Source organism: Symphalangus syndactylus, chromosome 16 (assembly GCF_028878055.3).
Source record: "Symphalangus syndactylus isolate Jambi chromosome 16, NHGRI_mSymSyn1-v2.1_pri, whole genome shotgun sequence".
In the NCBI taxonomy this organism is placed as follows: domain Eukaryota; kingdom Metazoa; phylum Chordata; class Mammalia; order Primates; family Hylobatidae; genus Symphalangus; species Symphalangus syndactylus.
The window spans coordinates 31,354,121-31,378,887 of record NC_072438.2 but is presented as its reverse complement, the minus strand read 5'-3'; the positions used below and the strand labels follow the sequence as shown (position 1 = coordinate 31,378,887).

The following is a 24,767-nucleotide window of genomic DNA, read 5'->3' as shown; positions in this document are numbered from 1 at the left end:
ATTTTTCAGAGTAATAGTCTAAGATCAAGGCAGAGAATTGCCTATCCTATTGAAAGTTTAGAAAAGTGTGCAATTTGGGAAAGTTTCTGATGAAGCTTGACAGTTCTCTGAATTGTCAAGGCCTTGGCAATGATGATCAGGAGAAGACATGAGATTCAGTCTTTGAGGTCATAGCCCTTTTGACAGACATAATGAGATGGTCTAATCACCAGTGAAGGACATTTAAAATGCCAAGGAACAGGACAAAGGTCAATAGACTGAGAAAGGAACTAACATTTCATCAGATATATATGGTGTGCATAGCACTATGCTGGGTGCTAAATCAGAAGCACTTAAGTAGTTTTTGGAGCAATAAATGTCTCACAGCTTGTATTAGTTCATTTTCATACTGCTATGAAAAAATACCTGACACTGGGCAATTTATAAGGACAGAGGTTTAATGGACTCATTGTTTCACATGGCTGGGGAGCCCTCACAATCATGGTGAAAGGCGAATGAGGAACAAAGACACATCTTACATGGCAGCAGGCAAGAGTGCACTTGTGCAGGGGAACTCCCATTTATAAGACCATCAGATCTCATGAGGCTTATTCACTACCATGAGAACAGTATGGAGGAAACTGCCTCCATGATTCAATTATCTCCACCTTGCCCCACCCTTGACACGTGGGGATTACTACAATTCAAGGTGAAATTTGGGTGGGGACACAGCGGAACCAGGTAACAGCTCTAATTAAATGTTGGCTCAGGAATGTCCCACTGCTTTCCCTCTTACACCCTCCATCGTGACTTTGGCTAGGAGAGTAGTTCCTAACCTTCAGACATTCATTCAGGTATACCACTTTTACTACTTTTTTCATATGTGAGTGTCACATGTACTGTTTATTTTTATTCTTTTTCTAAAATACTTTGCTATGGTTCGAATATTGGTGTCCCCCACAAAAGTTATATGCTGAAATGAAATCAACAATGTGATGCTATTCGAAGAGAAAGCCTTTTGGGAGGTGATTAGATGAGAATACAGCCTCATGAATGGGATCAGTGCCTTTATAAAAGAGACCCCAGAGAGCTGCCTTGTCCCTTCTACCACATGAGGACATGAGAAAATGGCTGTCTATGCATCAGGAAATGGGCCCTCACCAGATTCCACATGTGGAAGTGACTTTATCTTGGACTTTCTAGATTCCAGAATTGTGAGAAATAATTTCCATTGTTTAAATGTTACCAAGTTTATCATGCTTTGTTATAGCAGCCCAAAACAGACTAAGACATCAATGTGCTACTTAAATGACACATTGGACTCAAATTTCTTGTCTGACTTTGTGATGATTCTGGATCACCCAGATGGTTGGGGTCCAAAATTGTCTGTGTTCCCTTATATTTGCCTGGCACTCCTATTAGCTACCAGGTACTTCCTTATCCCTAATCAATTATGTGGACTCCTTTGAGCTCTGTCTTGAATAACGTGAAGTTTCTCTGGTTGCTAAGAGTTGAAGCAGGCCTAACTCTGCTACTGCAAAAGACGACCCCCTCCCCCACCTAGGTTCCATCTTGCTTTCTTCCTTTTTGAAGATTTAATTTTCCAACCAAAGCTAAACATCTTTTGGTCTTCCCATCAGGTATGCAGAAGCCATAAAGGAAAAAATAAGAGGTAGAAACAAACTTATCTTCACAATGTAAACTGTGACACAAATACAGTTCTACATGCTCTATAAATCTGAATCCATTCAATACTTTAAAACTATTCACTGTAATCTCCATTTTACAGATAAGTATAATATACTAAAGTGAATGTAGATATTTGCAAAGGTAATGCGTGGTCAAAGCTGAGATGCAAACAAAATCATATCTGACAATACTGTGTGTTCTTCTTCTAGTAAAAACCCAAAGAAGAGAGCCCATTGGCATTTCAAAGATATAATATGAACAGTTGATAATCCCTCTTAAACTGACAAAAACTCAATCATTTCTGTGATTCAAATAGCTACAAAATATGTATATTACTGATTCAAGTTGCACTTAAGGTATAAAAAACTATTTTCAAAGAGCCATTTAATGTTCAAGAGCCTTATAAATAGGATCAGGCGACACATGGTAGCTAACTGAGAAGATCTATTTCTTGCTTCAGTCTTAAATGTGCTGAAATGATATCCAATTCATAATGCTACTATTGATATGCCCAAAGGGTAGAATCCTGTGACTACTTAATCTCATGTTCCCTCAGAGAAGAGAACTGCATAATTTTTCATTGTGTGAGTGCACCATAATTCATTTGAGCATTTCTCCCCTTTTGGATATTTAGATATCTTTTTCATTTATTTTCTTATACAAAAATCATATTGTTATTATTTTCTAAGTTTAATTGGATAGGTAAAGATGTTTTATTTTTAAAATGATGTATTGTTTGTGAGTTTAAAACTGTGTGTGTGTTGGACATTTAAAATTTTTTTTAAAAAAATCAGTTTCTATGTGTTTTCCATCTTTCTATTGGTATAATTAACTTTTCCTCATTAATTTGCAAGCTTCTTGAAGACAGGGACCTTACTTGAGCTATTCACTGTTGTATTTCAGATTCCAAGATAGTACCAACCACAAAAATAGGCAAGATTAAATAAGAAAGGTCCCTTATGGTTTACCTAGGAATTATGTCAATGATGTTAATAAGAACTTTTCTTAAAATGAAAAGCTTACACAGGTTAGTGCAAGTTTTCAATGTAAAGTACATCTTTTTCATGGCAAGAGAGATTATCCTGAGATCAGAATACATGATTTTCAGATGCCACATAGATCTTAAACAGAGGATGCAGGTCTGAATGTCTACTTTCTTACTTAAACTTTAAAAAATAGAGAAACAGGTATTCAACACTTCCTCTGTTGTCCGTCAAGTTTTGAGGCATGAGGTTGTTCAGAGAAATGAAGAGTGAGGAAATGAATAAATACTAGTTTAACAATAAGTCCAAATTGCAAAAAAAAAAGTTATGAATTATGAAGGAGAGACAATGCAATAATGAAAAATTGTTATATAGGCCAAACCTTTACAAAAAAATGCCAAGAGCATATAAATGTTTACACCATGATGGAATTTTGCCAAACCTTTCAACTTTGAAAGACTCATTACATAAGCCAATTAAAATTCTTAAAATACATGCATGCACTCCTTCCAATATACCTTACACATGCAATCGCGTGAAAAAAAAAACAAACCTTATTTCTTTCTTAAAGAGAAAGTGTTTAGACATGAGAGGGCTTTCTTTTGTTTGTTTGTTTGTTTGTTTGTTTTGAAATGGAGTCTCGCTCTGTCCCCCCAGGCTGGAGTGCAGTGGCGCGATCTTGGCTCACTGCAATCTCCACCTCCCGGGTTCATGCCATTCTCCTGCCTCAGCCTCCCGAGTAGCTGGGACTACACCACACCCGGCTAAATTTTGTGTGTGTGTGTGTGTGTGTATTTTTAGTAGAGACGGGGTTTCACCATGTTAGCCAGGATGGTCTCGCTCTCCTGACCTCGTGTTCTGCCTGCCTCGGCCTCCCAAAGTGCTGGGACTACAGGCGTGAGCCACCGCTCCCAGCCAGCTTTCTTGCAGCTCTTACTATGGGCCAAGCACTGTGTTTCGTTCATATTCATTAGCTCAGTTAATTCTCTGAGATAGTTATTGTTGTTTTTCCACTTGACAAATGTGAGAATTGAGAGGCAAAAGGTTTAAATAATCTATCCCAAGACCTTTGAAAGCTCTTGAGAGGCAGAGGCAAGATTTCAACTTCGGCAGCTTGGCTCAGAGTCTGAATCCTTGTTTGGGAAACATAATTCCACAACCTCAAGATTCTTCTTCTTTGAAATGCGTATTTCCACTTTCACTTCCTTTGAAACAATTGCTTATAATAGCTTATAATTTGTAATGTAAAATGTTTCCTAGCCACAAATCTAAGTGATTTGTTATATATGCTAACCTACTTAGACTTCAAAACAACCTTGTAAAGGAAATACTATTATTATCATTTCCGTTTGCTAATGAGGAAACTAAGACAAACCGAGGTCAGTAACTTGATCCAAGTTCTGTGTAAGAGGCAAATCTAGACTTTCACCAAGGCACCAAGGAACTGAAACTTTTATTCTTAACACCTTTGTATCCTCTACTCTTCTCTCCCCTTCTTTCTCTTCCATACTCCCCCTCCTGTTCTTTCTCCTCCTCTCTTCTCCTTATCTCCCTAGCTCTTCCTCTTTAATGAAAAGATTATATCCAATGCATACTTTTTTAACTTTTTTGAGTTTATAATATATATTTGCTTTCCTAAGTTATTACATATCCATGTCATTCTTTTTCTTTTCTTTCTTTCTTTCCTTCCTTCCTTTCCTTTCTTTTCCTTCCTCCCTTCCTTCCCTCCTTCCTTCCTTCTTTCTCCTTCCTTTCCTTCCTTCCTTCTTCCTTCTACCTTCTTCCTTTCCTTTCCTGTCCTGTCCTGTCCTGTCCTTTCTTCTCTGTCACCCAGGCTAGAGTGCAGTGGCATGATCACGGCTTACTACAGCCTTGACCTCCTGGGCACAGGTGATCCTCCTGCCTCAGCCTCCCAAATAGCTGGAACTACAGGCATGCAGCAGCGTGCCTGCCTAAATTTTTTTTAAGTTTTAAATTTTCTGTAGAGACAGAGTCTCACTGTGTTGCCCAGGCTGGTCTCTAACTCCTGGGCTCAAGTGATCTTCTTGTCTTGGCCTCTCAAAGTGCTGGGATTATAGGCATGAGCCATTACACCCAGCCTTTTCTACATCATTACTTCTAATGGCTATATAATATTCCTCTATGTGAACATGCCATAAAACATATGTTAGTTTTTCAAAATGTTGATTTACATTTTCTTTTTGGTTTGTAAGTTCTTGTATAAAGTGAGTACATTAATCCCTTATTTCCTGAATGAAATAATATGCAATGAACGTAATGAATGAAAATGAAATGTAAATCATTTTCTGAAGCATGTTCTAGGGACATTTACAAAACAATGTTTCATTTTCTAACTGACTGCAGTGCCCATTTTTTATTTTCTAAATTTCTTTAGAAAAGGGTGAGTGATAAACTTGAATCCCAACAGAGTCTACATAAGTTATTTAAATAGGTTCAGTAGACATGTATAGGTAAATAGTAGGTCACAGATACATTGTAAAATTGGGAGGTCCTGTTTTACCCAGTGACATTCTAATTATTTTTTTTTTCAAACATTAGGATGGGCAAAACATTGGGATGGGCAAAACTGATACTTAAATTGGCTTAAGTGATGAAGACATGAGCTTATTGTGCTTTCCTTTTATCCCCATTGGTGTTTATATCTATACTGCAGTCATAGACATGGTTTTTTGTTAATATAACTCATTACCTTAAAAGGGACAATTAGTCAATTATTTATAAAAAAATTATTTGTTATTTTTGTTCAGTTTGTCCTAATGATGGATTTTACAATCCAGAAAGTAATTAACTAAATAAATAAATTAAATGGCTGATGTTCTCTTTTAAGTTAATATAATAATTGAGAAATTAATAGAGAAAGAGTTTATACTTCATAATTTTTACACTTATGGTTTAGATACATATCTTTTAATTATTCAAATTTTTTAGATGATTCACAGTAAACTTTAATAGTGTACTTTATTCATCAAGCAAACATTATTTAGTTTCTAACATATGCTAGCCACTCTGACAAGGGTTAGGGAGAAAGGGTTTTTTGTACTCTTGAAGTTTACAATCTATAGGAGAGATAAATATCATATTATCACACAATAGTGACAAACTGTAACATAATGAACACTAAGAAATGTGAAAAGAGAGAAAGAAAAATAATAGAGGGATACCTAAAGTTTTCTAAGTGGTAATGGAGTTATTTCTTAAGTATCTAACATTTGAGCTGCAAAATCAAGATAGACCTGGTCACTGAGTTATTATACAGAAGATAACTTGGTTAGAGAAATGTTGAAAGCTGCATTTTTCATTTTTCATTTATTTGCATGAAAAAAATGGAATGCTGTGTTTAAAACATTGAGATGTGGAGATTGTTTTTATTATAGATTTAACCTCATGTACGCTGATTAACCTTACAACCAATGTTTTTGCTAAAGCTTGTATAGTTTTTATTATAAAATCGATTCAGGGAAGTACGAAAAAGAAAATAATGGCCTCATTTCACTTATAAATGCATATTTTTAAAACCTAATAGAAACATATATTAAATTTTAATCATATATATATTATACATATATTAGGTAAGTAAATACAGCAAGTTTTATAAAATATATTATGATCCCTAATTTAGGTTTATCTCTGGAATATGAAGTCGGCTCAACATCAGAAAGTATCCACATGATGATATATTACATCAACATAAGAGAAAAATTATATGATTATTCCAATAGATGAAGAAATATATTTAATATATTTTAGCATGCATTCATGTTAAAACATTCCTACTAAACTGAAAATATTAAAGAGCTCTTCCTATCTTCATGTCACTGGTGGGAAGCTGACTGAGACAGACATTTTCAAAGTTTCCTGGGACGTGCTCACATGAACAATACTTGGGGTTTGGAAGAAGTAAACAAAGTAGCACTGGGCAGGAGATGGCCCACTGCTATGCATTTGTGACAGACCTCAATCTCATACAGAGAATGGAAACTAGTATGAGCCATTCAGAGTTGAGGCCATTTGGGACAAGAGGACCAGGGTTTTAGGCAATCAAATCTATCCATCATTAGATAAAGGATGCTACTGAGAAAAAGGCGTGACCTTGTGCAAGGAAGTTGTCTTCAGCTAAAGTCAAGTCTTGAACAGACTTGGATACGAGCTGTTGGCCTTCAATATGCCAACAGCAGGGAGAACTAGAGCTTCAGTCTGGGAGGAGAGGATCTGGCCAATATACCTCGTATTCTCTATATTCGGTAAACATATGTAACAGAATAATTTAAATGTATTCTCTTTAAGTCAATGAAGCCCATTATTACATTTTTCTTAAAAGCATAGCACTGGAAAAAAATCTCTTAGAAAACAAAGAAATAATAGGTGTAGAGACTGAAAAGTAAGACCTAAAACTATCATTATTTGCAAAGAATATAATTATCTACACAGAAAAAATAAAAAGTGGAAACAACTTTATTAAATATAAAGTTGTAATCTTATCAGTTATAAGATCAATCTGAAATAACCTAAAGATCCACTTGCAATAAAATAAAAAAATAAAATGCAATCTATATTTAAACAGACACTATTCTTAATCTATGAAATAATAAAGATCTCACAAGACTACTAAGTAGATAATTGTATTCTATCTATGGAATGGCCTAATATTATAAACTACCCAAGAAATTATTATATAACTCAAATTTTAGATACTCAGTAAGTATATTCTCAAACTTATATGAAGAATAAAAATACTTAAAGAATTAAAATTCTTCTAATCCATCTATTAGAAGAATTGAATCAAAAATATGCTTCTAGCTACAACTTGACTTAGTACTAAATTTAAATCACAACAAAAGATTTCTTAAGGTAGCCACATAGACAAAACAAGTGTACTTTCTAGGGTAAAAAATTTGTATTGGTCTCAAACTTCTCAGAAAACTATTATAACATCTACAAAATTCCAAGGGAAAAGAAGTGTTACTTAAAATTGCAATACCCAACTAAGATATGCTCAAGTAGACAGAACAATAGACATACCGGACAAAAGACATATAATCTTGAAAAAAACTCAGAGAAGACAGCACCCAAATGTTCTACTTGGAAAAAATATACTAAAAGCTAACCAAGAGGTGGATTAAAATAAAGAGCTCAAATATGGGGGAAAGTTCATATCATCTTAATTCTATTTAAATGTACAAAAAGGATGAAGTGACTGGGTATGGTGGTTCCAGAGCATAACATGAATGCTAGAAAATGTGAAACAAAATTTATGTGTAAAAAGCGATAAGGCCAGCCATGACAGCTAATGCCTGTAATCCCAGCACTCTGGGAGGCCAAGGTGGGAAGACCACTTAAGCCCAAGAATTCAAGACCAGCCTGGGCAACAAAGCTAGATTCTGTCTCTACAAAAATTTTAAAAAATTAGCCAGGAGTGATGGCACGCACCTGTAGTTCCAGCTATTCCAGAGGCTGAGGTGAAAGGACTGCTTGAGCTCAGGAAGTTGAAGCTGCAGTGAGTTGTCATCACACCACTGCTCTCCAGCCTGGATGACAGAGGGAGACCCTGTCTAAAAACAAAACAAAACAAACAAACAAAAAGTCATAGTTAGAGGAAGGATGAAGGATCAGGAAATGTGTGAATCTAAATATTTCATATTTGACAGAAATGAATAATTCAAGGTTTCCACATTAAATATGTGTTTAAATATATCATGCCTTCAGCTTAATAATTTTAATATTTTTTCCTTAAACTCAGAAGAATTTAAAGGATTTAATATCTCATAATTTAAAAATCAAAAAGCCTTTTAACTAAAATATATTAATTCCCTTAGCTTGACTACATTTAAGTTCAGGTAAAATGAAATTAAGTCCTCCTTAATTTAATACTAGCATATTAGCATGTCTTGGTGTGTATGTATCTCTCTACTCTTATTATGTCTGTTTAAATAGATGAAAAATATGCATAAAGAGATATCAAATATTGATTGTTTCTGGCAAGCCAGAATATTTGGATAACTTATTTTTCATACTCTTTTCTTATAATGTGAATATATATTGCTAAAAAAATTAAAAAGTATGCTTAATAAGATAAATCAAAATAATCAATTGAAAATCTATAAATAAAAATTGAGAAAAATATATTGATAAGAAAATTAATTAAGGAGACTACAAAATTAAATATAATTTACAAAGGCTTTTAACATATCATGTAATAGCCAACTCAAAATAATAATAAAAAATAACAAAAATTTAAAGATTCTGGGACAAATTTAACAAAATTTTCAAAATTTACATGAAGAAACCCTAAAAGTCTACAGAGGGCCATAAAAGATGACTCCAATAAATGAAGAGGCACATATTATTCTTGAATAGGATGGCTTAATATTGTAAAGATATCATTTTGTCTAACTTAATTTATTAATCCAAACCAATCTTAGTTGAAATCCTGATAGATCATTAAAAGAAAATAGAGACTTCAGATATTAATTTAACTACATGCTGAAATTTAGTATATAATATTGATAATGTTTTATGTCAGGGAAAATAAGTATTAATCAAAAATTTCAGAAGAAAAACTGACTAAGCATTGAAAACATTAGATTTAGAAGTAATTTGCTATAATGCAATGCATCCTAGAATGATCAAATGTTTAAATCTAAAAAGTGATGCTATGAAATATTGAGATGAAAACATGGGTGATTATTTTTATCCTCTTGGAACATAGAAGACCTTTTTAAACATGACATGAAACCTAACAGTTATTCTTTAGAAAGATGATAAATGTAAATACATATTTTAAAAACTTCAGTGTGTCAAAACAAAACAAAATTGAACCAAACAAAATGCCCAGCATTGGTAAGACTCAAACAAAATGGAAATTCTTATGAATTTTGGAGTGGAGCTAAATTTGGTACAAATTTTAGGAAATAAGTTTGCCAATTGTAGCAAAATTTTATTTGATCTAGTAATTCCCCCAAGGCTATACAATTAATATTGAAGATCTAGTATACACGTGTTGTGCTAGGTTTTATCTAAAAATACATGTCTATGCCATAAACAGTCCCCCACCTTCTTGGATTCAAAATGTTTTCTAAAAGAATGAGGCATATTTTTCCATGAAGGTACCAAAGCGTAAGCTTTAGAGTCTCTCATTCGCATGACTTCCTTCCATGTTCTTAGATATCTCAGTGCTTAATTTTGAATTCTACTTCTTAAAAGGAGCATTTTCAGACCCCCAAAACCTGGTTCTAGTCCTGCTTAAAATCAAATCAAACTAATTTATAAAAAGCATGCATAAGATTTTTTCTTCATTATAGTTATATTCATGGTTGTTTATGGTTTACATAACATTATGTTTTATATAATCTAAATATAATATTTAAAATATCAAATATTTATATAGCTTTTACTATGCACTATACACTTTTGTAATTTCTGTGTACTTAACTCAGCTTATTCTTAAAGTAACCTGAGAGTAGTGCTATTTATTTTCATACAGATGAACAAACTAAGTTTCAGAGAGGTTAAATGTAACCAGAGTGCTCATCAAAAGAGAATGCATTAAATAAATCACGACATAGCCATTTAAGGTAATCGAATGAAATCAACATAATAAAACAAATCTATATTAACAGAAGTATGTTCAATACCTTGTTAAGTGAAAATGCATTGTTAATAGAGCATTGGCTATATGATTCATTTATGAAAAATGTCTATATCTATTTCTATCTTGAACTATTTCTGTGTTTTTACCTCTAGTAAAATTCACATCTAATCTATACTTATAGGTTCCCATTTGCATAGAGAGTTATCTAAAAGAGTGATCTTTAATATGGTGGTAGAACTGATTTCTGAGTCAACAAGATTTGGGGTGATTTTAAATTTTCTCTTATTCATAACATTCTGCAATTGCTTGATTTTATAAACCATGAATATATTTTGATCCCTAATGAAAAAATGTTGGTTTTGAAGAGAAAATCTATAGTACAATTATAGACTAAACATATTATACAAAACATCATGCATGTTTTGTGTGCATGTTTGTAAGTTTGTATAATGTAATTAATATTCATGTATAGTCTGAAGTAATATCCAGCATACAGTTAATAGTAGTTCCATATAATAGGATTGTAGCAAACTTTAAAAATATTTTCTTGTCTACATTTTTCAATTTTTCCCCAATGTGCATATTATATCATGTAATTAGCAGTAACGTTGATCTATAAACACAATTTTTAAAATGTCAGTCAGGTGTATTCCATGTATTAAGTAATCCTTTATGATCTGTAAACACACTGAACACATGTTATATGTATGTCTCTTCAAACATTTTTAATAATTGCTTTCATTGTGATTTGTGGTTCTAAAAAAAACCAAGTATCCTCATAACTGACCTCTCTTTCTCTGCCCTTTATTCCTACCATCGACATTTGCATCTTTGAGTTTTTCTTCATTCTGCATTTATTCTACAGTTTCTAGAGCTTAAACTCATCATCACTAATTCTACAGCATTAATGTTGTTCTTTATTGCTTTTAATGCAGATTTCTATTCTATTATTGCATTTTTTATCTTCTTATAATCTTTATCATGGCAGACTTTCATTTTTACTTCTGCCTGCCTCTCAGCCAATTCCCTTCTTATCTCAACTTATTTTCATATAATCTCATCTTTCATCGCTTCATTCAGACTATAGTTTTCATATTCCCTTGAGATTACAAAGAATATTTCTGCAATTTCTGCTTTCTTTAGTAACTTTTTAAAGTGCAATTTTTCTGCATCTTAATTGCCCTTTCCTTCTTTTAGTGTGCAGAATATTTTCACTGAAAGTTTTTTTTTCTGTTTTCAGTGTTGTCATCTTTAAACAAAGGAGCACTATGCATGGTTGATGACAGACTATATGTCAGTTGCTTCCACTCAGCCCTAGACTACTATTAAAATACAGTTCTCGATCTCAAGCATAAAGATTTGTTGATATTCACGGATTGGTCCCACATTTATGGTGTCTAGCAGTCATTTATATTATGTGATGTTGGTCTTAGGAGACTCCCTATTCTTAAAGTATTGTTAACTTGCTGTGTGAGGTAGTATAGTACAGTAATTAGAGTATTAGATCTATACATAAAATGGTGCATTAGAATCCGTGTTCTACCAATTATTAAAAGAGTAGTTGAACCTCTTCAAGGCTCACTTTATTCTATCTGTGAAATGGGCATGATAATACCATAACAGCACATACATCACTGTGCTATTAATAATAGCACATACATCACTGTGATCGATCATCACCAGGATTGATATTAGTATCAAACATAAAGTACTTTAAACCTACTAACTCACAGAATCTTCCCAACTATTTTTATTCTCATTTTACACATGAGGAAATTGAAGTAGAAACATGTTAAGTAAATTGTTCAAGGCCACATAGCTTGTAAGATGTATAAGTGAGATTAGGATTTATGTAACCTACTTTCCATTTTGTGTTCCATATTTAATATTTGCTATTATTATTATTATATAAACATTTATGTATGATCTAAAGCAGTGAGTAGTTATTTCTTGTCCTGAAACAATATTGGTAAATTTAGTGTTTCAATTACATGGTTTTTTCTCTTCCCCCATCTTCATACTATTGGAGTTGTATTCTAAGATGCAAATATGCCATATGCCCTTTTCTGCCTTATGGTCCATAGCTTTCCTGAAATTTTTAATATCTGAACATATTTAGAAGGACAAGTCCAAACTGGGAAATCTGGGGTGGAATATATGTGTGCCTGTAATCCTTTACATCTGCAATATATGTATGTGCGGGTGTGCCTGTGTGTACGTGTGTGTATGCACACACAGACGGCTATTGTAGAATTTGTATTCTATGTTCTATTTGGTAGAGCTGTAGCTATGCAATCAATTTGTGGTTGGCAGTTGTCACAGATTCTATATTCCTGAGCCAAGGCATAGACAAATGTGTTGATGTGCCTCTGCATTGTCCTTCACATTGGCAGCTTTGATCTCTTGCAGGTGACAAGGTATGTATTACTGTCACCTGACAATTGTGTTTCTCATTTCCACTTCATGAATATTATAATTAGAGGAAATTCCTTTAAGATTTTGGCAGTAGATTAGTTGTAAATCTTAGTTTCTTGGTCTATTATGCACTCCCATTTATTTCTGTGTTTTTCTAGATATTTTATCATGAGAATCACAAATTCTGAGATAAAGAATGTTCTTCAAACACCTTCTTAAGCTGTCCTCTTCTCAATTCCACCCCTGCTTTTCAACTACACATATACACACTCACACGCAAAAACATACGCAGAGTTGGAGAACTTGAGCTTATATTAATGCCAATGGCATTATAACAACAAAGAGTACTGTTAACATTATATAAGAGGAAAAAATGCAGTAAGTTCCTTGAGAAAGTTTGCCTACTCACTCAGTGATGGTGGGAGGGTCTAAATTCAAAATAGATGTGGATGGAGATAGATTGGTGGGTTGAAAAGTATAATGGTTAATTTTATGTGTCAATTTGACTGGGGCATGAGATGCCTAGAATTTAATGAAACATTATTTCTGAGGTGTCCAGGAGGGTGTTTCTGGAAAATATTAGCATTTAAATTGGTGAACTGAATAAAGCAAATGGTCCTCTCCAATATGGATGAGTATCATCTCACTCATTGAGGGACCGAAAAGAACAAAAAAGGGGAATAAAGTTGGATTCACCCTCCCTGTGCCTGATTGCTTGAGCTGGGATATTGATCTTCTGCCCTCAGTGCTCCTGGTTCTCAGGCTATCAGACTTTGGAATCTATACCATTGGCTGTCTGGCTTTCAGGCTTTCAAACTACAACACTGGCTTCTCTGGGTCTCTAACTTTCAGGCAGCAGATTGTGGGACTTGGCCTCCATGATTGCATAAGCCAAGGTTCTCTGGAGAACCCTAATACGGTTGTCTCTCAGTATCCAAGGGGAATTGGTTTCAGGACACCCTGCAGATATTAAATGTGCAGATTCTCATGTTCCTTATATAAAATGGCATAGTTACCTAAGCACATCCTCCCATATACCTTTAAATCATCTCTAGATTTCTTATGATACTTAATACAATGAAAATGCTATATATAGAGTTTTTAAACTGTACTGTTTTAAATTTTTGTTATTATTATTGTATTATTGTTCTTTTTCAAATATTTCAATTCACGGTAGGTTGAATCTGTGGATGTGGAACCTGCAGATACAAAGGGCTGAGTAAACACAAATTGGTACCAAGAATTGGGGTAATGCTTTAATAAATATTTAAAAATGTGGAAGTAGCTTTGTAATGAGTAGAGGCCGGAAGAATCTGCAGTACATGTGTATTAATCCATTCTCACATTGCTAATAAAGACATACGTGAGACTAGGTAATTTATAAAGGAAAGAAGTTTAATTGACTCACAGTTCAGCATGGCTGGGGAGGCCTCAGAAAACTTACAATTATGGCAGAAGGGGAAGGACATGTGTCCTTCTTCACTTGGTGGCAGAAAGGAGAAGTGCCAAGCTAAAGGAGGAAAAGCCCTTTATAAAACCATCACATCTTGTGAGAACTGACTCACCATCATGAAAACAACCTGAGGGTAACCATGCTCCACACGATTAAATTACCTCCCGCAAGGTCCCTCCTATGACACATGGGGATGTGGAAACTACAATTCGAGATGAGATTTGGGCAGGGACACAGCCAAACCACATAATCCCTCCCTGGTCCTTCCCAAATCTCATATCCCCACATTTTAAAACACAATCATGCCCTTCTCTACAGTTCCCTAAAGTCTTAACTCATTTCAGCATTAACCCAAAAGTCCAAGTCCACATTCTTATCTGAGACAAGGCAAGTCTCTTCCACCAATGAGTCTGTAAAATCAAAAGCAAGTTAGGTACTTCCTAGATATGGGGGAGGGGGGGAGGGTGGATTGGGGCGAGGGAGGTAGAAGCATTGGGTAAATACAGCCATTCATAATGGGAGAAATTGGCCAAAACAAAGGAGCCACAGGCTCCAAGCAAGTCCAAAGTCCAATAGGGCAGTCATTAAACCTTAAAGTTTCAAAATGATCTCCTTTGACTCCGTGTCTCACATCCAGGTCATGCTGATGCAAAAGGTGGGTTCCCACAGCTGTGGGCAGATATGCCCCTGTGGCTTTGCAGGGTACAGACCCCCATTTGGCTGCTTTCATGGACTGGCATTGAGTGTCTGTGGCTTTTCTAGGCACATGGTGCAAGCTGTCAGTGGATCTACCATTCTGGGGTCTGGAGGATGGTGGCCCTCTTCTCCCAGCTCCACTAGGCAGTGCCCCAGTGGGGACTATATGTGGGGGCTCCAACCCCACATTTCCCTTCCACAATGTTCTAATAGAGAGGTTCTCCATGAGGGCCCAGCCCCTCAGCCCACTTCTGCCTGGACATCTAGGTGGTTCCTTACATACTCTGAAATCAAGGTAGATGTTCCCAAACCTCAATTCTTGACTTCTGCATACCTGCAGGCCCAACGCTGCCTGGAAGCTGCCATGGCTTGGGGCTTCCATTCTCTGAAGCCATGGCCTGAGCTGTACTTTGGCACCTTTTAGCAGTGGCCGGAGCAGCTGGGATACAGGGTACCAAGTCCTTAGGCTGCATGCAGCAGGAAGGCACTGGACCCAGCTCCCAAAACCATTTTTCCCTCCTGGACCTCCAAGCCTATGATGGGAGAGGCTACCATGAAGGTCTCTGACATGCCATGGAGACACTTTCCCCATTGTCTTGGGGCTCCTTGTTACTTATGCAAATGTCTGCAGCATGCTTAAATTTCTCCTCAGGAAATGGATTTTTCTTTCCTGTGGCATTGTCAGGCTGCAAATTTTCTAAACTTTTATGTTCTGCTTCTAATTGAATGCTTTGCCACTTAGAAATTTCTTTTACCAGATATCCTAATTCATCTCTTTCGAGTTCAAGGTTCCACAGATCTCTAGGGCAGGGACAAAATGCTACCAGTCTCTTTGCTAAAGCATAGCAAGAGTCACCTTTGTTCCAGTTCCCAACAAGTTCCTCATCTCCACCTGAGACCAGCTCAGCCTGGACTTTATTGTTTATATCCCTATCAGCATTTTGGTCAAAGCCATTTAACAAGTCTTCAGGAAGTTGCAAACATTCCTACATTTTCCTGTCCTATTCTGAGCCCTCCAAATTGTTCCAACCTCTGCCTAGTTCTGAAGTTGCTTTCACATTTTTCAGTACCTTTAAAACACAGCCCCACTACCCAGTACCAATTTACTGTATTAGTCTATTCTCATGCTGCTAATCAATACATACCAAAGATGGAGTAATTTATAAAGGAAAGAGGTTTAACTGACTCAGTTCAGCATGGCTGAGAGGCCTCAGGAAACTTACAATTGTGGCAGAAGAGGAAGGAAACACATCCTTCTTCACACTGAGGCAGCAAGGAGAAGTGCTGAGCAAAGGGGGAAAAGCCCCTTATAAAACCATCAGATCTTGTGGGAACTCACTCACTGTCATGAGAACAGCATAAGGGTAACAGCCTCCAAGATTAAATCACCTCCCACTTGGTCCCCCCTACAACATGTGGGGATTATGGGAACTACAATTCAAGATAAGATTTGTGTGGGGACACAGCAAAACCATATCTACGTTCCAGAAAAAGCTGACATTGCTATAAAGGAACTTTAAAGGTGATTCTGATTTAAGAGTTCAGTAAAAGAAAAAATCAGCACTCTAGAGAAAGCTTCTGTCTTCTTAGAGAATGCATAAATAATTGTGTACAGACTGTTGGTAGAAATATGATCATTAAAGAAAATTTTTTTTTTTTTTTTTTTTTTTTTTTTTTTTTTTTTTTTTTTTTTTTTTGAGACGGAGTCTCACTCTGTCGCCCAGGCTGGAGTGCAGTGGCGCAATCTCGGCTCACTGCAAGCTCCGCCTCCCGGGTTCACGCCATTCTCCTGCCTCAGCCTCTCCGAGTAGCTGGGACTACAGGCGCCCGCCACCACGCCCGGCTAATTTTTTGTATTTTTTAGTAGAGACGAGGTTTCACCGTGGTCTCGATCTCCTGACCTCATGATCCGCCCGCCTCGGCCTCCCAAAGTGCTGGGATTACAAGCGTGAGCCACCGCGCCTGGCCCTTAAAGAAAATTTTGATAAGATATCAGACAGAAATAAAGAATATGCTATTGAACAATGGCAAAAAGGCAAGCCTTGTTTTAAAGTGGGAAAAGACTTCAATTATGTTAATGTACTAGTGTTTCATGGGAGGTAGAAATTGCAAACAATGAAATTAAATACTTAGCTGAGGAAACTTCTAAACAATGTTTTGAAGGAGTGGTTTCGTTCCTCCTGGTTGCTTACAGTATAAAGCAAGAAGAGAGAAATGATTTGAAGAAGTGATTGTTAAGCAAAAATGTCCCAGAAATCAAAGATTTGAAAAATTCTCAGCCAATCCATATTGCAAGAAATGAGAACCCATATTCTGAAGACAGCTCTAAGGGTGTGGCAGATAGACCATTTGATAAGATTAGTGTGAGTGTGAACTGAGGACTTAATCACCCATCTCAACAGAAGCTAGGGATAAAGATGGGATTACACCAGCAGAAACACTGCCAGCTGGGGCTAAAGAAAACAGAGAAAATGGAAAGAAGGCTGTGAACATGTGCTGTCTGTCAAGAAAAGAAAAGAAGGTCCCCAAAGGTGATTCTGAGATCAACAGGGCTGCCACTCCCACTACAGGCACAGGGGGAAAGGATAATTGCTCCTTGACTTCTAAGGGTGGAATTGCCTGTCTGATTTTAGTGGATCAGGATGCCCCCAGCCAATGGCTCAAGGACGGGCATGTGGGGCCATTGTAGAGAGCTGTAGTTTCAGGTAGAAGGAGCAGGACCAACGCACCAAGCTATTGCTACCCAAGTGTGCCTGGAAGCCAGAAAATTGAGCAAAAGAAGATTATTCTCAAGGCTTAAAATCTCAAAGAGTTTGCCTTGCTACGTTTTGGAACTGTGTGGAACTCCTCACCACTTCCTTCTTTTTGGAATGGCAATATCTATTCTATGTCTGTCCCATCATTGTATTTTGGAAACAATAACTGGTTTGATTTCACAGATTCATAGCTGGAGAAAAATTTTGTCTCAGTATGAATCACACCTTAGTCTTACTCATATCTGATTTAGATGATATTTAGATGAGATTATGAACTTTAGACTTGATGATGAAAAGAAATAAGACTTTCAGAGTTGTTGAGATGGAATGAATGTGTTTTCCATACAAGAAGGCCATAACGTTTGGAGGGCCAGAGAAAGAATATGGACTGAAAGTTTGTGTCACCCCAACATTCATGTGTTAAAATCCTAACTTGCAATATGATGGTATTAGAAGCATGGCCTTTGGCGTGTATTATTAGTTTGTTCTCACACTGCTAATAAAGACATACTGAGACTGAGTAATTTATAAAGGAAACAGGTTTAATTAACTTACAGTGTCACATGGCTGCAGTGGCCTCACAATCATGGCAGAATATGAATGAGGAGCAAAATCGTGTCTTACATGGCAGCAGGCAAGGGCTTGTGCAGGGGAACTCCCATTTATAAAACCATTAGATCTTGTGAGGCTTATTCATTACCATGAGAACAGAACGTGGAAACCACCCCCATGATTCAATTATCTCCAACTGGCCCCGCCCTTGACACATGGGGATTATTACAATTCAAGGTGAGATTTAGGTGGGGACACAGCCAAGCCATATCAGGGGGTAATTAGATAATGAGAGTGCAGCTCCCATGAACAAAGTCAGTGTCTTTATAAGAAAAGACATAAGCGATGATTTCTGTCTCAGCCATGTGAGGATACAAGCAGAAGATGACTATCTGCAAACCAGGAAGAGTTCCCTCACCAGTCACTGTATCTGCCAACCTCCAGAACTGTAACACATAAATATGTGTTGATTAAGTAACCGATAATATGGTATTCTGGTATATCAGCTTGAACTGACTAAAACAGGGTTCAGATTTCTATCCAGATTCCCTTAATTTTTAGAAGTGAGATATGGAGCCATCTACAGAGATAAAGCGGTAAGATTAGTCTTGAGCTATTAGAGACCCATCAAAGATTTGCGAAAGCCATTGTTTGAAATGGAGGAGGGCCAATGTAGGATAAAGATTTGCCTCATGTAACAAAGATCAAAATAACAGTGGCTTAAACAAAAAAGTTTAGGTTTCCTTCATGTAACAATCTGAGCATAAGCAATGCAGACTGGTTTGGTGGCCCCATAGTGTTAGGGAGCTAAACTTTTTCTGTTTTGTTGCTCTGCTATCTCAAGTGTTTTGCCCTCACCTACACCATTCAAGATTATTTACCATCATGTGCACATTCCAGGCAATGGAAACGAGGATGACGAGCAGAAGGAGAGGTGGTCTACTGAATTTAAGGCTATTCTTAGGAAGTTGAACATGTCACTTTCACTCCCATTCGGTTACATAAAACTTAGGATGGCCACATCCAGCTGTAAAGGAAGCTGGGAACTGCAGTCTTCAATTGAGCTGCCATTTGCAAAACTGAGACTTAGTAATTCCTTTACTAAAGTAGGAAGGCAAAAAAAACATTGGAGGGAAACCATTTATGCCACAGACAATAAGAGTCATATGTTTGTGGGTCCTGGAAAACTTGTAGAGTGTGTCAAATTTGCTTTTTAAATTTTTCTCTTTTCATTTGTCCTCACCTCTAGTGTTTTCATGATTTCCCCTACTATATAATGACTTTTCCTGCTATGTGGGGCAGGGAAATTAGTGTCTATTTCAGATACTCATCTATAATATACATTAAGATGGTCAAATGACATTTCCTTAGAGATTATTTTGAGTGTAACTCATGACTTCTTTGGGTTGTTGGACAGTTTTAATTTGTGGAATTTTCTTACTCAATGAACTTGATGATGATGTTATAAATGAAAATAGAATAGACCTTGTCCATGTCCTATTCAACAGTAATTTCCCTTTGTTTCTTGATACCAGATTCTAATTGACTCAGGTAATTGGGAGGAATCCCTTGATTGCATGGAATTCAGACTCCTGACCCAGAATGCATCATGACTGATGTAATCCAATCATCCTCTCATTCCCCTTGGCCAGTCATGTCACCCAGTTCTGGATAATGAGACAACAGGAGAAATTAGGGAGCTGGTAACTGGAGACTTTCCTTCCCAAATTAAAACAAAAAAATGATAATATTAGCAATCTTGGTTAGAAATGCAAAATGTTTTAAGTTATGAAAAAAAGCAGGCAGAATGGGCTAACAGCTTACACTTGTTGGGACACCACATACATCAATGTTATATAATCAGCAATTTCACCCATGTAGCAATCAGCATTGGAACTTGAAAATCACCTGGAAACTGAGAAATTGAAGGGTCAATGCCTGAGGACAGAACAACACACTGACCTAGTTGCACTGAAGGGAGGAATTCTGGACCTATCATCACAGTGATCCTGGAGACAGTGAAGAGGGTTAAGAGGTCCCAGAAATTAATGCAGAAATGACATGAGAGAGGCAGATAGGAAAATAAAGTCCCATCCAGTAGACAAAGAGACAGGTAGACAATCCCTGATGGGTTACTCACGGGGAGGCCAAAAGGCTTAAGCCACTGAATTTGTGAAATTTGAAAGTGGTACTATAGCCCATAGGAGGCCTCCTGGTAGTAGGAGTAACTGGTGAAGTAGTAGGTGCAAGAATACTACATAGAACCTAGGAAAAGAATTTAGATACAGGAGAATTGTTCTAACGAATAGTTTTTGGAGCTGAAGTGCTCAGAAAGAACATCATGTATTTGAACTAGGGTATAGAGGCAGATATTTTTGAGGTATACATTTTTGTTGAACACATTTGGAGAAATACTGATGTAGAAACATTATACTCTTACTCTTTACCTCCTCCCATCTATTCCAGTGGTCCTGTCTCCTGATCATGGATTGCATTTCTTAGCTTTACCTTTGCTGCTGCCTTCTGGGTTCAGGACTTATACTTGACTCTCAGAACTACCTAAACACTTTGCTCTGTAATACCCTTTAGCTCTTGCCTTTTTTTTTTTTTTTGGCACCCTGCAAGTTAGACCCTGATCTGGATATACTTCTATGCAGCTAGCTCCTTGGTCTGGGTGCTGCAGCCTCAGTGGAGGTGGAATTTGACAAAGGTTGAGGCAGGTTGCTGTTGAGTGTTGCTTACCAGGCTTTGTCACTTTCCCCAGAATGGGGATAATATACCAAAGATCAGTTTCAGAGGCAGAAGACACCGTGTTGAAAGAGTAAGGATCCTTGTTTCAGTGATGAGAAGCATTCAGGTAAAGACCAGTGGCTAACCAGTATTAAAACAAATGGCCTTCTAAGGAACAGGGTGACACGCTGAAGAGCAGCCTTTGCCTTGTTGAGATTCCAACCCTTGTTTGGACATTTTTAGTGATAGACAGCGTAAAATGTTTTCTTTCCCTGATTACATTAGTTGAGACAATAGCAGAGGCCTAATACTCCATTTGGCATCTAGTCCTATCATCCTGTCTTGTTCTACTTGTCAAACAAGTTTGAAACTGTCACCAGCATCCTGACCAATTCACCCTGCCTTGTATTCCTTGGCCCCAGACATCTGGAGAGTTGAGGCCTCGCCATCAGATCTCAAATTTTCATTCCCTCTAAGTCCCAGCAATGCATATCCCAAGTTAAAATAAAAAATATATATATTGGATACACGTTCATCCCATCTCTGAAATCCCATTTCTCAGTCACATTTCATTTTCTGCTTCAAAAAATGATGAGGTGTTCTGCTAGGGATGGCCTTTGCACTCTGACCTGGACTTTTTACTACGTTACCTGGCTTAACTCCCTCGTACCTTCTTCATGTCCCCTTTGACATCAATAAGTTACTCCTGTTCTCTTGCCTGGTCTCCTCAATTGCTTTTTCATTCTTTCTGTCTCAGCCTCTGTCCCTCCTTTGTGGGTGCTTCCATTCTCTAAAACTCCTTACGCATCCTCTATGGCAATTTTTCCTCAGTGGTGGCAGGGAAGAGACAGATAAGCTATTGCAAGCTTTCTTTTCAAGATTCATAATTACATTTCAACAACAACAACAAAATTATTGATGGCTAAGCACTGTCCCAGACTCTGGTGATAAAGTGATCAAAAAGGCAATTCCTGCCCCCAGAGGAGCTCACAGTTCTATGCAAAAACAAAACACAAAACCAAAGCAACAACAACAAAAACAACAAAAAACACAGAAGGATGTGTACACAAATAGTTACAATACAGTGGGTTAAATACTATGCATAAAAACTCTAAGAATGCCAATATATTTTGACAATATACTTTGTCTGTAGAGTAAGAGAAACCTAGAGATGAAACCCAACAATGACATAGCTATTTGTTTGGCGTGTGTTTTCTTTTCTTACATACTCAAGGAACTTATTACAAATTATGGAATGCTTGAGAGAAGGGTATTTCCTTGTTTCATCCAAGAGAAAATAGACTCCAGGAGGTTGAATGATATCCCCAAATCACTGATCATGTTAAAATCAAGCTGGGATCTTACGTATGAGAAAAATTAACACTAGCTGCTAAAACAGATGAACCCTCACAGTCTTAGTGGCTTAATAAAACAGGAGTTTCCTTCTTTTCTCATATGAAACTGATGCAGGCTGGGTGGTCCTATCTATTTGGAGGTATGACATGTGGCATGTGTGACCTCCAAAATTGTTCTAGTAAGGGAAAGGAGATGTGAAGGATACATACAGACTCTTAATTGTCTTGCTCTTGAACTGATGGAAATCATTTTCTCACAGTTCATTAGCATACACAATCTTTATTGTCCCAATAGGAGAAATGTATAAGAATGCATGAAATTTATTGAGTCTTTGCCATACTTGACCTCCTGTGAGAATTTGGGGTCTACTATCAGTGGGTATGCCTCAGTATGTGCTGGTGATGTTGGTGGCAGATCATGAAGATTATGTTTAAGAGAGATTGATGGATGAATGGATGGATGGATGCATAGGTGGATGGATGAATATGAGATGCCTCATTGATTATCATTGTTTCAGATAATTATCTTAGCTAAGCTGGTGTTCATTTTCCACATTTTCTTGTGAGTCGATTCCTGTGCTCTTCAACTGAAGGGCATGACCATCCTTTTCTCCAACAGAATTTAGGAGAATTTTGACAGTGCAGCATGGGATATCATTGTGTTAATCATTTTGTAACTATTACTGCAGAATAAATGCCTAGAATAGTAAATAATAGCATTATAGCTGTCTTTGAAAGAAAAGGTCAATATTATACCTGCTTGCTGATAGGAGAGATTAATATACTCTTGCTATTATTAATAATAGTAATTAGACTCTATTGCTTTAGCTGATCTGTAGGTCCCATTTATAGGAACAGCCTAATGTTCTTCCTGGGCATGACTTGGCATATTTTAGCACGTCATTGCAAGCACTGAAAATCAGTGCCAGGATCTTCTTATCATTTTATTAGCTTTTTGGCACTTGGATTTTGTATTTGTACTAGGCTTACTTTTCTACCTGTAAAACAGTTAGCACGGATTTTTGTATAAAAAAAGAAGACCTTTTCTTAATAGCATTTTCTATTCGGGGAGGTAACAATGGATTTTTGTATATTTTGAATCCTTTAGCACAGCCACTGCTGCGAACAGAGAGGACAGGCATCCCTGTCAGGACAATTAACACTTGCAGCAGAAAACTCTTCTTAGCTGTAGAAAAGGAGAAAGGAGGAGTTTAAATTGAGTTTGTTATGCAAGAAAATCTTTTCGGTACTGGGAACAGAGACAGGGAGGCTGTTTGGAGACCACGGGATCAACTTCTTTTATGTTAGAATTCTTCCATCAGGATCAACTTTGAGTACTGAGCAAAGGGTTTGCAAAGATAGCAAAATGTGCCAGAACAGTCCTTCTCTAAAAGTTAGCACATAGAGGATCACTTTAGGGATTTCCTCATTCAAATGAATTTCTCTCCTTGTTTGTTTCTCTGCCTTGAATTTTCACGAATATTTCCAGTTTTGGATTAAGGCAGTAAATGTGCCTATTAAAATGTACCAATGTTACCTAGCAGGGGTAAACTACTAACTCTTTGTCATTAATGTCTTACTGTGAATAATTAAAATGGATTTTCTTCCCTCAGCTAAGTCTTAAGAAATAATAATGGTAATGTTTAAAAGTCAAAATGTATTGTATGCTAGAGTTTACAATGCAAACTGAGTTATTCCCTCATTTGTTTCTTACAATAATCTTATGAGATAAGGTAGGGAGAGGGGAGCTGTTATTCTCATTTAACAGATGAAGAATTTGAGGCTCTGGCTGGTCAACTGACTGTTCAAGGACGTTCTAAAGGACTGGATTGTAGAGAAGGGGGAAGCAGAAAGTAGAGATAGCATTTGCAGGGTCAGTTCTTGTTAGACCAGCAGGGAGCATACTGAATAGCTAAGGTGTGTGTGCAGCTTTGGAGGGTGTGGAGTGGTTTAAGGTAGAGAGAGTGGCTGCTAACAATAGTAGCATTTTCTACCTTTCCTTGACCATCTACAAAATACTAAGCACCAAATTAGACTCCTACATACACTGTTTCATTTCATCTTCTTTATAATCCTGCAAGAAGGCTAATATTCCAGATTTACAGATGAGGAAACAGGGGTTTAGAGATATTCAAAATCTTGCTCAAGGTTACTCAATTAAACGAGGGAAAATATTTTCCTATTCCTAAGATCACATTCTTGCACAGTCACATGCTACAGTGCAAGAAAGCAAACAAAGAAAAGGTCATGGGAGGGCCTTGAAAACAAATTTCCCTTTCTTCACATCTGTCTCAGGCTTGGCTTCTCTGCCCTTCACCTTTCCATTAACTCTGTAATCCTGCAAAAGGCAGAAATTTTATCACTTTCTGACCAAAGTAAGGGCTTTAAAAATTTCTACCTGGATAGCTTGAAGCTTTCAAAGTTTTTTATTCTCCCCTCAGATGCATTACATGAGACATTTTACATGTTTATTTCAGTAACTTTTCCATTGTTTATGTAAAATAATGGGTTTTTGCTTTTTATTTTTATATCAAGGCAGGTTTTCTTCCC

General features: G+C 36.8%; 1 long non-coding RNA gene across 2 annotated transcripts in view; it reads right to left on the bottom strand.

The window, feature by feature from the left end:
- Nucleotides 1-24,767, bottom strand: part of LOC129464768 (uncharacterized) — a 635,103-nt gene that overhangs the window by 17,831 nt on the left and 592,505 nt on the right. For both annotated transcript variants that reach the window (XR_010116208.1, XR_010116209.1), the window contains exon 5: nt 8,100-8,221. This is a non-coding gene — a long non-coding RNA (uncharacterized lncRNA). The remainder of the gene's footprint in view (nt 1-8,099; nt 8,222-24,767) is intronic.